This window comes from Danio rerio, chromosome 22 (assembly GCF_049306965.1).
Source record: "Danio rerio strain Tuebingen ecotype United States chromosome 22, GRCz12tu, whole genome shotgun sequence".
NCBI classification, from domain to species: Eukaryota; Metazoa; Chordata; class Actinopteri; order Cypriniformes; family Danionidae; genus Danio; species Danio rerio.
The window spans coordinates 10991149-11004924 of NC_133197.1; the positions used below are offsets into that span (position 1 = coordinate 10991149).

Genomic DNA, 13776 nt, shown 5'->3' on the forward strand with positions numbered 1-13776 from the left:
TCAAATTTGACACTTTATCTCACAATTTCAGCTTTATTTCTAGTAATTGTGACTATATATTCCAATGTTTATTTTTAACTCATGTTATTGATGCTGTCTCAAAATTTCAACAATTTCTTCAACTGGGACTATAGCCCTTTCACTCATACAGACCTCTCCGGAAAATTACTGGCAATTTTCCGGAAAGGTCTGTATATGTGAACTGGCCCTTTTTGAAAATACCGGCAATTTTGCAGAAAGAGAAGTTGTAACATTCACATCTGAGTGGTTTATGAAAATAAAAGCCTTTGAATATTTTTACAGACACATTTAGCTGCTAGATGTTAGTCAGATAACGTTTCTATGTTACTTCTTAATGCGGAGTTAAAAAATATCGATAAAATGCTTATGATAAACCGATGTTTGTTTACCTTCAAGCTCAGTTGCTTGACGCATGTGCACATGAAGCAGCCGGTGAGCGCCAGCATGCACATATTATGAACATCTCGATATGTGAAAGTGTTCCTCCATATGTTTTCATATAAGTTGTTTACAACACTCATCCATCCACATAATATGTAATGTCGTCAGATGTGTAAACATTTAGCTTCAGTTCGCGTTTTTGCCTTCTGGATGTCTCACAAAGCAGCTGCATGAATGCTTAAGCTTTGAATAAAAGTAAAACCATCAAGAAAAGGCCAAACTCTTCTATGTTTACAAATACACGCACAGCCATTAAGGGGTTATTTATGGTTAATGATGTCAGCATTTATTGGTATTTTGAAATGTATGTGTGAATTGTGTTTTCCAGAAAATATACTGAACGTCCTTGCCTGTGTGAACAAGTGGCTTAGATTTCACGATGCAACTTTATATGTTAAAGGATGTGGTGTCTCCAGAATGTGTCTGTAAAGTTTTCAGCTTAAAATATCCATCAGATCATTTATTATACTATGAGGAACATGCCCATTTTGGGGTCAAAGCAAAGTGTAACTGTTTTTGTAGCCTGTGCCTTTAAATGCAAATGAGCTGCTTCTCCCTGGCCACCATTCTCAAGTGCGTCGCTACTTCTACTGAGTTACATCAGATAAACAGCAGTCAGTGACACAGATGAAGCAGAAATCCAGCTCATTAGTCAGAAAAACAAGTTTATTTGATGGATTTGTTTATTCAAGCCTCTCTGAAATGATGAGTCACACTCAAATTCCCTCACAAAGTTCACAGTAAACACACACACACCTTTAAAAATGCTTTAAACTCATAAAATTAATTCTTGAACTGCAGCTGATCACAGAGAGTTGGAACAGATCTTTTAGTCCCAGTTTCTTAGCAAATCCTATTCTGTGGACATGCTTATATGCACAACTACAGTTACTATGCGTCTGTCGATCAATTCGGTGTACCAACGCCACGTTAGAGTGGGCCTCAAAATCACCGGGAGACTTGTTGTGTTACTCCAATATGACAGTAGACACACTAAACCCACACACAGTTCTGTCCGAACAGCTTTAAAAAGTTGATTTTGCATCATAGGTGCTCTTTAAAACAGCGGATGCCCTTCCAGCTGCAACCCAACACTGGGAAACACCCATACACACTGATTCACACATACACTTGGATCAATTTAGCTTATTTAATTCAACTATAGCACATGTCTTTGGACTGTGGGGGAAACAGGAGCACCCGGAGGAAACCCACACCAACATGGGGAAAACATGCAAACTCCACACAGAAATGCCAACTGACCCAGCCGGGGCTCGAATCAGTGAGCTTCTTGCTGTGAGGTTATCGTGTTACCCACTGTGCCACCGTGACGCGCTATTGAAACTATCATATATCTTTTTTCCTGTTCAGCCTGTATGAGTATATGCGAGTCAGCATTTGATATCTAATGCTAATGACTGTATGGTGTTCATTAGTGCAGCACATCTGTCTAGAGGTTGTCAGCCGAAGACGAGTCGAGGTGAAAGCACAAATAAACCTGCAGAGGCTCACAGTGAGCCTCACAGATAGCAGACATGACAGAGCGCAGGACGCAAACACACTTCAGCTATTTATCAAAAACCTCTGGTTACCATGGTTTCCTGCCTCAGCCCCTCCACTATTGAGTTTAGAGAGAGAGATTTCCTTACTTCACTTTTTAGAGCTCAAATTTATGTATGCAAACTCTCTCCGACCAAGCTTATGTACTGCTGTCTTCTGTTGGAATTATGTTATGTTGCTGTTATTTGGGGCATCTACTATAGTAGTGTTGTGTTTTTGGATGTTTATCATCGTATTACCGTGATAATTGCTTTCTTACATTTTTTTTCTTTTTGTTCTATCGTCTTTTTTATTCTTCCATTTTTTTCGTCATATTTCCTTTTTTTGTTTTGCCATTGTTTCTTCTTTCTTGTTTTTCATTGTCCTTTCTGTATTCATTTAAATCCTTTTCTTTCTTTCTTTTTTATTTTATTTTTCATTCTTCCATTTTTCTTTTTCCTTCTTCAATTTTTTTCTTTGTTTTTTTGTTCTACTTTCTTGTTTTCTCGTTTTTGTTCTTTCATTTTTTTCTTCGTCCTTTTATACATTTTTTGTACTACCTTTCGTTTTGTTGTTCTCTTTTCCTTCCTTCTTTTGTTGTTTTTCTTTATTGTTCCATTTCTCTTTAGTCTTAAGTTTTTTCTTTCTTTACTTTTGTTACATTTTTCTTTTTTCTTCTTTTTTGTTTTACTTTCTTTCTTTTCTGTCATAAGTTTTTTATTTCTTATTTTTTCATTTTTGTTGTACTTTTTTGTTCTTCTCTCTTTCTTTCTTTTTTGTTTTTCTCTTATATTTTGCTTTTTTTCTTGCCTTTTTTCTTGCCTTCATTCTTTTGCCTTTCTTCCTTCTTTCTTTTATTGTTTTTCTTTGTTTGTTCTTCCATCTTTTTTCCCAAATCTTTTCTTCTTTCTTATGTTTTTTCTTCTTTCTTATTTTCTTCATCGTTCTTCCATTTCTCCTTCCTCTTTCTTTCTTTCTTTCTTTCTTTCTTTCTTTCTTTCTTGTTTTTCTGTCAGAAGTTGTTTTGTTCCATTTTTCTTCCCATTTTTTTGTTCTACCATCTTCATTCATTCATCATGATCATTCTGTCATCTGTTTTTTTCTTTTGTTGTTTTTTCTTTGTTCTTCCATCTTTCTTTTCCAATTCTTTTCTTCTTTGTTTTTTCTTGTTTACTTTGTTTTTAGTTCTTCCATTTTTCTTTTGTCTTTTTCTTTCTTTAGTCTTTTTCTTTCTTGATTTTCTGTCGTACCTTCTTTTTGTTCTTCATTTTTTTCTTTCTTTCTTTTTTGTTATACCATCTTTCATTCTTTCTTCTGTCTTCCTCCTTACATTTTTTTCTTTCTTTTTGTTCTACCATCTTTCATTCTTTTTTGCTGTCTTCTTTTTTTATTGTTTTCTACTTTATTCCTCCATCTTTTTCAGTCATTTTTTTTCTTTCTTACGTTTTTATCTTATTTTCTTTTTCATTCTTCCATTTATCTTTTTTCTTTCATTCTTTATTGTTTTTTGTCATTTTATTGTTCTTCTATTTTTTTCTTCCATTTTGTTCCTTTTTTGTTTTACCGTCTTTCATTCGTTCTTCTGTCTTTCTTCCTTCTTTCTGTCATTGTTTTTCTTTCTGTTCTTCCATCTTTCATTTCATTCCTTTTTTCTTTTTCATTTTTTCTTATATTCTTCTTTCAGTCTTTCATCCATCTTTTCTGTCATTTTCATTTTCTTCTGTCTTTCTTTCTTACATTTATTTCTTAATGTAAGAAAGTCTTCGTTATTATTTTATTTCCATTCCCAGTTTTTGTTGTTCCATTTTTTTACTATCTTTGATTTTTCTCATCTTTTTATTGTTTTTCTTTCTTGGTTTTTCTATCTTTCTTTTCAGTGCTTTTCTTTTTCCTCCTTGTTTTTTGTTTCTTTTCTTATTTGTTCTTCCTTTTTTCTTTTTCTGTCTTTCCTTCATCTTACATTTTTTCCTTTCTTTTTGTTCTACCGTCTTTCTTTTTTTACGTTTGTTCTGCCATCTCTTTCTTTCATTTTTTTCTTTCTTTCTTCCATCTTTTCTTTTTTCTTTCTTATGATCTTCTGCCTTTTTCAGTAGGTTTGTCTTGGTTGATAAGGACAACAGATCATTATGGGTGTCATAATTGCTCTCTCTCTCTCACACGCGCGCACACACACACACACACACTGCGCACCAAAGGATCCCAATTTCCAGCAGCACCCCAGTGGTTTGTGAATTTCTTAATTACACTGTGGGTCGTGACGCTCACATACACACACACACACACACACACACATGCAGCCGCTCAAACTGTGCTCTGTCAGCAAAGGTAACCTCAGCGCTGATCAATACTGAGTCGCTAATTAAACCTCTCTCGCTCCAGCCTCTAGCATTAGCTCGAGGAAGCGCTTCATTGAACCGAACGAAGAGCGCGAGTCTCCAACATTACTGAGTCAACGGGGGTCACGAGCACAAATCCTTCGAGGTGAAGGTGCTGCTCTCGGATCAGTTTCATACTCAGCAGCAGAACAACAGCTGCTTCTGTAGGTTTAGAATCAGTTTTATGTCATTACACTCCAAGGATTAAAATGACATCTAACTTTAGATGACAAAAATAACATTTTGGTCGACAGACAAGTACAAAATTAAAACTGATATTGAGAGATTTTTTTATTTATTTATATTGATGTGTTTAGATTAAAGTTTTTCTTAACTATTTTTTGTTATTAATTAGGAAGGTGAAAAATTACACAAAATATATAAAAGTTTAATTGGTTTATTAATTAATGTGTGTATGTTTACAGTGACGTGAATAAGTGTTTGCCCCCTAAACTGGTTTCTTTTCTTTTTTTTTTTTGCATGTTTGTAAATTTAATGTTTAGATCATCAAACATTGTAAAAATCAGTAAAAGATAACATGTAAACACATCATGCACTTTTGAAATTATTTTCTTTAATACTAAGGAGGAAAAAAATCCTAAACTACGCTAGCTCTGTGTGCAAAAGTGTTTTTTTCTATATATAATAACTGGTTGTGCCACCCTTAGCAGCAACAACTGCAATCAAGCATTTTTGATAGCTTGCAATTAGTCTGTTATGACGCTGTGGAGCAATTTGGCCCACTTATTTTGGCAGAGTTGTTGTAATTCAGCCACATAATTCAGAGTTTTGAGCATGAATCACTTCTTTGGTCCGATTGAGATCAGGATTCAGGTCAGGACTTTGACTAGGCCATTCCAAAGTCTTAATTTTGTTTTCTTCAGCCATTCAAAAGTGGACTTGCTAGTGTGCTTTGGATCATTCTCCTGCTGCAGAACCCAAGTTTGCTTCAGCTTGAGGTCACTAACAGATGGCCTGACATTCTCCTTCAGGATATTTTGCACACAGCAGAATTCACGGTTCCATTTATCACAGCAAGTCTTCCAGGTCCTGAAGAAAATAATTTTTTAATATTTATAATATTTTTATTGACTTTCATAGATTAATATCACATGTCTGAATTGTTAAATTGGTTATATATTAATTTATCTTTATATTTTCTATTGTGTTTAATGATAAACTGATTTGTGTATATTAACTAAATATGCAATAAACATTTTTTCTAAAACATTGATTGATTTTGCATGTAACAATGCAAATATTTCTTGCAGGAAATTTTACGACTAACTAGGTGAATGATTTTGTTTAAAAGACTTTTGTTTTGGACAAAACTACAGACTATCCGAGTAGTTCAGATGTCTTGGGTCAGTTGAGCTCTGCTGGGTTTACTCTGTTTGCCTCTGCTGTGCTTGTGTGTGTTGAACGGCTGAAGCTGTGTTGTGTTGGTGTGCTTCAGTTGAGCTGCTTCAGCTGTTCAGCTTGGCTCAGTTAAGGCTAAATATGTCAAAGTGCTATAATAATTAGTAGCTTCATTACTGTCCGTGCGCTTGAATCAGGGTGTCGTTCTAGTACAGTGTAAATGAGCTGGGTGCTGATGAACCGGCCTTAATTAGACACACGCGCGCGCGCACACACACACAAATACTCTGCGAGTCACAGCTACAAAATGCTTTAATTAGCATGATAATGATCTGTCATTTAGAAACCCAACCCTCTTAACGCACACACAGCGCTGGTATGCTCTTAATGTGTGTGTGTGTGTGTGTGTTGAAGTCTTCTTGCCCTCACATGCTGTGCGCTGGTTTTGGTTTTGCAGGCTCTCGTCTTCGTCCTGTGCGTTCTCCATCTGTGAGTCATTCTCAAGAGCGTTCAGTCATCTCCAGCACGGCCCAAAGCGCTGTCGGCAGTTGAGAGAGGAGAGAGAGATGAGAGGAAGCAATGAGACGGAAGAAAGAACGGCAGAATGAAAATTTGAAGACTCGAGCTGTTCTCTTGCTCAAATCTGATTGGCAGATTGGTAAGTCTGTTTATTAGTCACTTATGAGCCTTTCTGAAGGTTATGTCATTATGCTGGTGGGTGACGTCAAGTGAGTGGTTATGATTTTTTTATTAAATTCATTCAGAAGCACTGTTTTATTCAGAACTGAACAAGTGAGCCTTTATGAGTGAGTCACACTTACACAAACACACTTTCTTATTCAGGAATTTAAAAAAAAATGGAAAAGATTAAGTAAAAAAAAAAGTATTAAAAAAGATTTATTGAGAAATGAACAAAGTAATTGAATCATTCACTCAATTTGTTCAAATGTTCTGCTTCTTTCTGAAATTGAACAATTGGATCTTTATGAGTGAGTCATTGAACTGTTCACTTAATAAATTAGTTAAAACAGATTAATTAAGAAGCAAATAAAGTAATTGAATTATTCACTCAATTTGACAAGTGAGACTTCGGGAGTGATTCATTCCCTTTTCATTCAACCAATTTTTTTTAAACACATGAGAATGAGCCATTAAATCAATCGTTCAATTGATTCATTCAAACACACTTATTCAGGAATTGGAAAAAAAATGTAAAAAAAGAATCTTAATTAGTGAGTCATTGAATGATTCATTACCACTGATTTATTCAAAAGTGAACAAGTGAGTCTTTACAAGTGAATTATTAAACTTTTCACTTAAAGTATTAAAAAAGATTTATTAAGAAATGAACAAAGTTATTCAATTATTCACTCAATTTGTTTAAATAAATGTACTGATTCTTTCTGATACTGAATGAGTTATTCTTTGTGAGTGATTAATTATTTATTTTTATTTAACCAATTTATTTAAACAAATTAATGATTCATTGAATCAGTTGTTCAACTGATTAATTCAAACACACTTATTGATTCAGGAATTTAAAAAAAAGAATCTTAATGAGTGAGTCATTAAATAATTCATTACCACTGATTATTTACAACTGAACGAGTTTTTATAAGTGAGTCATTGAACTATTCACCCCATCATTTTATTAAAACTGGTTTATTAAGATGCGAATGAAGTAATTGAATTATTCACTCAATTTGTTCAAATGTACTGATTCTTTCTGAAACTGAACGAGTGAGTCTTCGTGAGTGATTCAATTTTTTTATTTAAAAAATTTGTTTAATGAGTCAATAAATCAATGAGTCATTAAATCAATAATTCAAATGATTCATTCAAGCATGCTCATTTATTTAGCAATTGAAAAAAATAATCTAAATGAGTGAGTAATTTAATAATTTATTACCACTTATTTACAACTGTACAAGCGAGTCTTCTGAAACTGAACGAGTCTTCATGAGTGATTTATTCCCTTTTTTTATTTGGCCAATTTGTTAAACAAGTCGTTGAATCAGTCATTCAATCAATTCATTTAAACTCACTTATTGATTCAGGAATGGAAAAAATAATCTTACTTAATGAGTCATTGAATAATTTATTATCACTTATTCACAACTGAACAAGGGAGTCTTTATGAGTGAGTCATTTAAAAGTAGTTGAATTATTTATTTGATTTTTAAAAAATGTACTGGCTTTTTCTGAAACTGAACGAGTGAGTCTTTATGAGGGATCCAATGTCTTGTTCATTCAACCTGTTTGTTTAAATGCATGAATTAGTAATTGAATCATTCAACTGTTTCATTCAAACACGCTTATTGAGGTAGGAATTTAAAAAAATAATCGTAATGAGTGAGTCATTGAACAATTAATTGATTCATCATTAATCATAATAAAGTTATTACTCAATTATTATTAAACAGATTAAGTAAGAAATAAACCAAGTAGTTGAATTATTCACTTGATTATTTTTCAAACGTACTGATTCTTTCTGAAACAGAAAAAAGTGAGTCTTTATAAGTGATTCACTGTGTTGTTCGTTCAAACAAATTGTTTTAAACACATGTGAAGGAGTCTTTCAATCATTCAACCAGAATGATGTGTTCTTTCAGACACACTTGTTGATTCAGAAATTGAAAAGCAAAGCTGTGACCATTAAATGTATGAAGTGTATTTATCAGTTGAGTTTTTCGGGCAGACCAACTGCTCCCTAGTGGCAATGCATTGTGATGATTCAGTTATATTGTAAATGTATAAGGGCTGTTAACACATGCAATTTAATCTGAAAAGTGTATCACACGTATCAAGATTTTTTTTAATACAAATTAATCGTTTGATTAAGTTTGACCCCAGCTTCTTGCCGTTATTGCAATTATAATCATTGTGTAATGGATAATATGATAGTATATGATGAATCAATTAAGCCAACATGGTGTAAACTTACTGTAGTGATGAACGGTCCTTCCACTGAAGCACAAGTGGAGTGGCCTAATCCTGACCTGAATCCAATTGAGATAATGTGGGATGATCTTTAAAAAGCTTGACCATCGTCAGGTCAAACATATTTTTTGCAGAATATTTAGCAAAGATGCCAGAGGCGAGACAGAGTCAAGCAGATGTGCTCGTCAAATAAAATCACGGCTGCAAAACAAACTCATTCCTTCACTAAATGGATATCCACAGACTGCAGACGCATCAACATTGTTTAGCCAAACTATTGATACGAGAGAACTGTACAACACTTTAAGCGAAAAAAAAAAGTGAGTCGGTTTTTAGAAAGCACTTACATTGCACTTACTGGAGACCACTGGACATCAGTAAGTGACCAAAACTACCTCTGTGTAACAGTGCAGCTAATGGACCCTTTTCAGAAGACGGTGACAACACATTTAACGATCTCCAGCTTCTTAAATCCTTGAAAGTTTTTAATATTTTTTTTATGATATACTTCGTATTCAGGGATGTAACGATTCACCGTGAGCCAGTTGAAAATCGAATCAAACCAGTAGAAATGTTCAATGAATCGCGATTCATGTTTTGAACTGAGGAGGCGCTGTGTTTATCATAATTATGTTCAACTCCTGTCTCTAACCTACTATATAATTAGCAGGCCCATAGCCAGCCTGGTGAAAGGGGTGGTTCTTTTTTTTCCTCAAAGTGGACCTTAATTTTTTATTTATTTAATTATGATGTTTAAATACTGCAGTTTAGTGGCACTGTTTTTTTCAGCATTAGCTTGTCGGATGGTCATCATAAACACACTTTTTGATGTACCAAAAACATTTCCTAATGATTTACATCATATATCATTAGAAAAAAAAGAATCTGTTAAAGTTTTAATTTAAAAAAACAAAAAACTGTAGACTATTGTCATTTATTAGGCTAATTACAAACTGGCCAGCATATTCAACTTTCTTCAGTCAGAATTTGGGATGCCAAATCAGGCACGGCATGACTTCAGAATGGGAAGTCACGGCGTGCTAAATTTGCTGTCCCAAATTCTGTACCAAGAGCCAATACAGGATTCTGCTTGGTCTTAAAGCCTTTGTTGATGGGCTATTTTCACAAATTGTTATGGCATAGCAGTCAAAATAGGACAAATGAGCTCATCTATGGTACAAATTCTGGACCTTTGTCAGTCTTTCGAACCACCCGAGACCCCCCCTGGCTACGGGCTTAAATTAGTAATTTTATAATAACATGAGCTCTCCTGTAAAAGGAGAAGACAAAACCATGACATCAAAGCAAATAAAACCTCATTTTTCTCCACCGCAAACACTTATTACTCAGACAGAATTTATTCAAATAATATCCAGATCTATAGTTGAGGACATACTGCTGCTGTCTTTCACATTGTCCCACAACCAGGGCCGGCGCTTCCATAGAGGCGACCTAGGCGGCCGCCTAGGGTGACAGAATAGAGAGGGCAGCGTCCCCGAAGCTACCCTCACCACCCGCGCCCTCATCCGCGTCTAGGGTGGCAGAATAGAGAGAGCGGCGTCCCCGAAATATCCTCGCCACCCGCGCCCACAATTATATCCGTGTCTAGGGTGGCAGAATATAGAGAGCGGCATCCCCGAAACTACCCTCGCCACCCGCGCCTCAGTTATAGCCGCGCCTAGGGCGGTTTCACTTTAGGTTTGAAGGCGGCGTGACCGTCCTTTGCCTAGAGTGGCAGTTCAGCTTGCTCCGGCCCTGCCCACAACAACATTAAAATAGTGTAGATTAGTGTACAATGCACTGTAAACGATTTCTGTTGTTTTCACGGTATTATACTGCATTTCTCAACAGTTGTTTACTGTATAAGCTGTGCACAGTGTGTTACTGTATATATTGCTGTTTTCACAGCATGATAATGTATTCTCAACATTTCCATACTGTGAACATGATTAACAGTATGCTACTGCAGATTTTACAATGAATTTGGGGGGAAAATCAGTTACTGTGCATCTAAATACAGTACTGCAAATGACCATGAAAAACTCTACACACACTTTATATTATTATTATTATGTTTATTTTATTTTTTTTAAGTATTTTGTGAAGAAAAATAAACTAACCAGTTTCTTCAGACTGTTCAGTGCATAAAACTGTCCCCTGGTTTTCCATTTTTGGGTGTACTGCACCTTAATTTTATAAGGTTAACATGAAAATATTAAATCATTTTTAATCAACATAACTTTGTGCTTAACCAAAACGTAAACTGGAACAAAAGTAATTGATTCATGAAACCAAAGTCAGCTTAAATGTCAGAATGACCAGCCTGCTTTAGACGGATTCATGAGGATTGGGCACCCGTCACCATGGAGGTCACATCTCCGCATTTTCAAAACAATATTTTAAAATACGCACCATCTCTATAAATAAACCACAGACTTGAGTTTAAAACAACTACATTCCCGCATGAAAAACGGTTAAAACTAAATTTCATAACACATTCATTATAGAGCCATCTAAGACCGGGGCAAGTCTCACATGTCTAGCCGATTATAACCTCGTTTCGCCGGATACATGAGTGATGATGGACACCCTGGAGGTCAGAATCTACGCTATCGGCAAAGCACACTTAAAATTTACACATGATATCTATAAATAAACCACAGATTTGAGTTTGTAAGAACTACATTCTCGCATGAAACACTGTTAAAATTTCATTTCGTGACATATTAAACGCAATATTTATAATATTAGCTGGGCTTTCTCATCCGCCATTACCATTTGCTTGTTGATGTGAAATGAATTCTGGGAGAAAAAAAAATTAATTCTCAAAACTCTTCAAACGAACTTTATTCTTATTGTCAAGGTCAAATATATGTAATAATTTCGCTGGTAAAGTGAATAAAAAACAATGTTACTATATTGTAATCAATATCACGTTTGCACTGGTTCGGTTCAGCACTCGAGCGACTCTGAATCGTATTGAACCGTTTGCTCGGGAATTATTTGATCACACGTGTTTACAAGCACATTCAGCAATATGCAATTAGTGTATAATTAGTGTATAAATGCGTGTGGCCAAGCAGTATTACGAAATAGTAATGAATCATATACAAAAAGGAATCGGTTTTAGGCGGATTCAAATCTTTACTGTTCACTAAGGAGCCGATTCATAGAACCGAACGGACACAACTCGACCTGCAGGCAACGGCTCTCCTAATTAGAAATTCACCTGTCGTCTTTCATCCAGCGAATTCATCCTCGGTAAGTGCTTTAAAGTCAAATTCTGTCCGTTGAAGGATTGTTTTGTATATATTTCTGTGTATTGATTGTGTAATTTAAAAGAATTAACCAAGAGACATTAGTTGTAACGTTAGGTTCTTATGTTATGTCACGCTGTCCGTTAACGAATGGTATTTTAAACAAGAAATAACAGACGCCAGGCGGTCATTGTAGTGTTTGCGAGGTATTAGATACAGTGAGTTTATCTTTAGTGAGTTTTTGACCATACGCTAAGTTACCTGAAAAAACATAACTTTACTTATTGTAACTGCATTAATAAATTCTCTATTTCAGCACAACACTGAGATGAAGGCGAAGTCACCATGAAAAGTTAAACGTTTACCGTTAAGGTAGGCTCTGGTCTTCACATAGTCATTTTGACTAAGCTATCATTATGGTAAAATTTTTCAACTGTAAGTTAGTTATTTAAACTAAACTCATAATGAAATGAGTCTTAACTGTTTTATTAAATGGAGCTGAAAATTAAATGCAGTTGAATTATTTTAAGCTAAAGTTAATATTAACAAAATACATATTAATTGTCTATTTCTCAATAATGTTAATGAGCTTGATGTATAGTGTTTGTACATTTAATTTTTGGTGTTCAGGTGTACCTGAGGTGAGTGTACGTTCTGAGTACACAGATATAAGCCATATATATATATATATATATATATATATATATATATATATATATATATATATCTCCATCCTATTCTAAGAGAAATTGATGGGGTCAGGGAATGATTTGTGTACAAATGTATTTTAACCCCGTACAGATTGGTATGGTTGTACCATAGATTTAGATTAATTAATGTTAAGTCTTATTTTACTCTAATTATATTTATCTGTTTTTCAGCTACAGTAATTGATGTTGAAAAACTGATGCTACCAATCACTCCTCACTTGATTATTCAAGGTAATGTTGATGTCTTCCTCATTTTGATTAGATTTTTAAATGTCAAGTTGTTCAAAGATTTGTTGTGAGAAGTTTCATGTACAACCTCTTTTTCTTCTTCCAGCAGTTCCTAAGATAAAAAAATCTGGTGTTAAAACAGCCACGACTATGGCTGTTTGTTGTATTTGCCTACCAAGTGCTGAGTAAATATTAGACAAACATTTTTTTCTATAACTGTTGTCTTTGTGTTTATTAGCAATTTTACTGGGCATATGTGTTTGTTTGTTTTTTCAAACAGCCTGGAAACTGTAAGTTTAGTTCAATATGTTATTTTATGCTATTCATTTTTGTCTTAATATGGATTGCATGTTGAAGCTATCGTTTTATAGTGGAAAAATGTAAAAGAGAATCACTTAATACACTGGCATAATGATTCTGCTTGTTCACAGAAGGTACTTGATTTAGTTTTCCTCAAGCGACACATCAGTTTTTATGACTATTGCTTGACACCTGAATTGAAGGGACAGTTCACCCAAAAATGAAAATAATAGCATCTTTGGCATCCTCCACTTGTTTCAAAATAGTTATATATTTATTTTGTTCCATTGAACACAAACTCATATTTTTTAAAGAAATTTGGTTCAAATATGGATGTCAATAGTTACTGGTTACTAACATTCTTAAAAATATCTGCTTTAGTGTTTAACAGAAATTCAAACTAGTTTAAAACACGTGGAGTAAATAGTGGCAAAATAGTAAACTATTCCTTTAAATATTTTATTCTGAGACTTTTATTTATATGTGTCTTGTCTTTTGTCATATTGTCCTTCTAGCCCAGATTGTGATGGACCTGGAATGCGACACCAGTTACTCTTAAGACAAGAACCGAATAAAGCACAGATGTGGAGGGATTTGCAGCCAAAC

The 13776-nt window shown here is 34.5% G+C and overlaps 1 protein-coding gene across 2 annotated transcripts in view; it reads left to right on the plus strand.

Moving 5' to 3' along the window:
- sgsh (N-sulfoglucosamine sulfohydrolase (sulfamidase)) overlaps positions 1-13776 on the plus strand; it is a 330538-nt gene that overhangs the window by 135986 nt on the left and 180776 nt on the right. For both annotated transcript variants that reach the window (XM_073936642.1, XM_073936643.1), the window contains exon 3: positions 6193-6393. The gene's annotated coding sequence lies outside the window, so the exon portion shown is untranslated. The remainder of the gene's footprint in view (positions 1-6192; positions 6394-13776) is intronic.